This window comes from Etheostoma cragini, chromosome 24, assembly GCF_013103735.1.
Source record: "Etheostoma cragini isolate CJK2018 chromosome 24, CSU_Ecrag_1.0, whole genome shotgun sequence".
In the NCBI taxonomy this organism is placed as follows: Eukaryota; Metazoa; Chordata; class Actinopteri; order Perciformes; family Percidae; genus Etheostoma; species Etheostoma cragini.
Genome location: NC_048430.1, coordinates 13,137,428 through 13,140,712, shown reverse-complemented (window position 1 = coordinate 13,140,712; position 3,285 = coordinate 13,137,428). Strand labels below are relative to the sequence as shown.

Below are 3,285 nucleotides of genomic sequence, written 5' to 3'. Positions count from 1 at the left end.
CAATGTGTTGTAACATGTGACATGGGACTAACCCTAACCCTAGCATTGACCTGATGACCCATCAATGTGTTGTAACACGGGACATCGGACTAACCCTAACCCTAGCATTGACCTGTCCCATCAATGTGATGTAACACATGACATGGGACTAACCCTAACCCTAGCACTGACCTGATGACCCATCAATGTGTTGTAACACGTGACATCGGACTTACCCTAACCCTAGCATTGACCTGATGACATGGGACTAACCCTGTACCCTAACCAATTATTTAAATGAAATAATTGGTTTTGCTCGCTTCCGCCCCCAGACACATCCGACCAATGGTATGCTTGGACTTGTCAAATTCAAAATACAAAAGAGATTTAAGGTAAAAGCCTGAGTGTACATTTTAAAGGCCAAAGGTTATTGTCTGACAAAAAAAACAAATGAAATCTATTTTGTGCGTCTGTGTCCTGACATGTTGCAGAAATCCTCCGTCTCATGGGAACACGCAGGAGGAGATTACGGAGCTGCGTGTGAATGTTGCAGGCCTAACTCTCATTTGGAAGGACTAGGATCCCAGATGAACAGGGCAGTGTGTTGAACAATGAACAAAAGGAAAAGGATTAGACATGGAAGGCTGTTTGGGTTGGACACAAATGATTTTAACATTAACACGTAGATTCAAAAATCGCTCCGCCATAATCTTCAAGTGTAGTTGTTCAGTGTGAATCCTACACCAGCCTTTGTTGTCTAAAGTTAATCGTCACCGCCGCATGACGCTCACTTTTGGTCAGCTTGACTCGACCTTAACGGCCTGAAAGGAGCGTCTAAGAACTGTAAAGACCAGAAAACTCCACTGTCATGTGACCTCTGGGATTGTGTAATGTTTTGGAGGATGTCACACAAAGTGGTGTGCATATCTTTTTGTACGATATCATACACACCAAACAAAAACATGAATTAGCTCATTTATGATAGATAGATAGATAGATAGATAGATAGATAGATAGACTGTCACCACCATGTTACATTAGCTAAATGTCTGTGCTAGCTCGCTAACTTCCCACACATCTTATGTAGTGTTCAGGTGTTCCAGCTGGCTTCCTGTTTATATATATATATATAAACTATATCTACTGTATATACACATATATACACAGCATACATTTTCTTTTCTCAGATTAGCTGGGCTACTCTACGATGTTTCCAGGTAACATTACCCCGTGACAAGGCGCCCACCCATGGGTGCTAATCCCGGCTCTAGAGGACACAACAGCCTATTTATTAATAACAGGCTTCATTTGAGCATTAGATATCCATATGTTATTGTAGAGGAAGGTGGACAGCTCTACTAAGGACATCACTTATGTTGGAGACAGTGATACAACACACACACACACACACACACACACACAAGGTCATCCCTGTCTGTGTGAATGCCACCCAGTGTGAACACAAACTGAACATCATCATAGCATTAGCAGCGGTGTAGCCCCCCACCCCCACCCCCCACCCCCTTTACCCATCTCAAAACCCACATCGAGATATCTACACCACCATCTTGTGGCTGCTTGGAGAGAGAGAGAGAGACAGAGAGAGAGAGAGAGGGAGAGAGAGAGAGAGAGAGAGAGAGAGAGAGAGAGCGCGCTGCTGGAAGACAGGATTCTGCACCTCAGACACAAAAGAGTTGGGCTGAAAAACGCAGGTGTGAAATGGTTTTAGAACGCTTTCTGCATGTTGAGAGAGAAGCGCTGTGTGCGACATCTCTCTCACTCACACACACACACACACACACACACACGCCGCTGTCCTTTTAAAGTTAACCGAGCTGTTGCTTTATAGTTAAAGCGCCAAACACCGATTTCTAAATGAGCATTTGTTCTCCAGCTGGAGTCGAGGTGAAGTGCGCATGAAGGCGCGTGGCTGTGCGGATTAAAGCCTCCGTCTCGCGCCTGTTTTCGGATTTTGTAACAAGTTCACACTGTAAAAAATGCCAAATGGGTGGATGAATTCCCTGTTGATTGTGCTCCTCTTCGGGGAGAGGGACCGCGTCCCCAGACCCTTTCAGCGGCTCCGATCGGGCTTGATTTGGACATTTAGAGCCTATGTTTCCCTGCTGGAAGAAAATCTGCGCATCACATGCAGCCCGCAGCGCACTCACCTCAGCCTGGGTCTCCAGCCGTCCCGCTCTTTATGTAAGTCCAGACTTCAGGAACAACAGAAGCCCAAATAGCCTCAAGTGCGCGTCCGGCCAGCCAGCCAAGGCACGCAGCCTCCTGTGCTGCAAATCTGCAAATCCAAAGTACAGAAGTCCCGATGCACTAAAGAAAGCCCTGCTTTAGTCAACGTCCTGTGCGTGCGCGCGCGTGCGTGCGTGTGTACGATGGGGGAGAAGGAAAAAAACTGCGGCTCCCTCTATCAGCACATAAGATGTTTCAATGAGTCACTGCAGAGGCTCTGGGAAGCGCGCTGAATCTAACTGCTCTCAGAGAGAGTTTATTGCGAGGACAAGATTAGTGTTAGAGAAACCAGGTCTCTCTCTCTCTCTCTCTCTCTCTCTCTCTCTCTCTCTCTCTCTCTCTCTCTCTCTCTCTCTCCCATTGGACTACACCATCTGAAATTTACCAAGCCTGCAGCCAATAGATTGCCGCATTCTCTAAATCACCCTTTAACCACCCGCTGGGCTGTGGCAGCTCTGGCATTTGACACACAGCAGGGGCGGAGCCACACCTTGTACACATTGGGGGGGCTCAGCCCAAATCTGGGTGGGTGGGGGGGGGTGCCATGTTATACAAATGAAACCCTCCAGTAGTTCCTACCTGGAGCAGATGACCAATCGTAGAAGACCAGCAAATTGTTAGCCCAGAGTAGAAAAACCAGTTTGGCATATCCAAACAGAATGCGGAGTTTACGTGACCTGTATCAAAGTCAGAATATTGTCATATTTGGAATGAACGTGGAATATTGTTAGAAATGAGCTGCTGAGGTTAAGCTAATTTTACAGGATCAAACTTAGAAGTACGGAGGCGGTGACGACCATTTGAGGTGAATGAAATGTTGTGGTTGCCTGAATGAAGAATGTAAGATTCACTCAAGGCCTTCAACAATCATTAAAACTATGTAAATGTAGTTGATTTACATAAAAGAGGGGATAAAGAGCGGCAGGTTGTAAACCCTGATCTATGCACACACAAAGAACTAGGCTACATAACAGCAACAGTTGCTAAAATCCTCATAAAAGCAGAAAAGGGGCTCCTTTAAAGACCATGGTTAAGAAAAGGGCGGGGGGGGGGGGGGGG

At 46.3% G+C, this 3,285-nt stretch overlaps 1 protein-coding gene across 2 annotated transcripts in view; it reads right to left on the bottom strand.

Annotated features, from left to right (window-relative positions):
• The window catches only part of nlgn4xa (neuroligin 4 X-linked a), a 63,936-nt gene extending 61,389 nt beyond the window's left edge, over positions 1 to 2,547 (bottom strand). The window contains exon 1 of one of the 2 annotated variants that reach the window (XM_034864836.1): positions 2,148 to 2,547. The gene's annotated coding sequence lies outside the window, so the exon portion shown is untranslated. The remainder of the gene's footprint in view (positions 1 to 2,147) is intronic. The other variant, XM_034864837.1, reaches the window with a different exon arrangement.
• Positions 2,548 to 3,285: the final 738 nt, after the last annotated feature.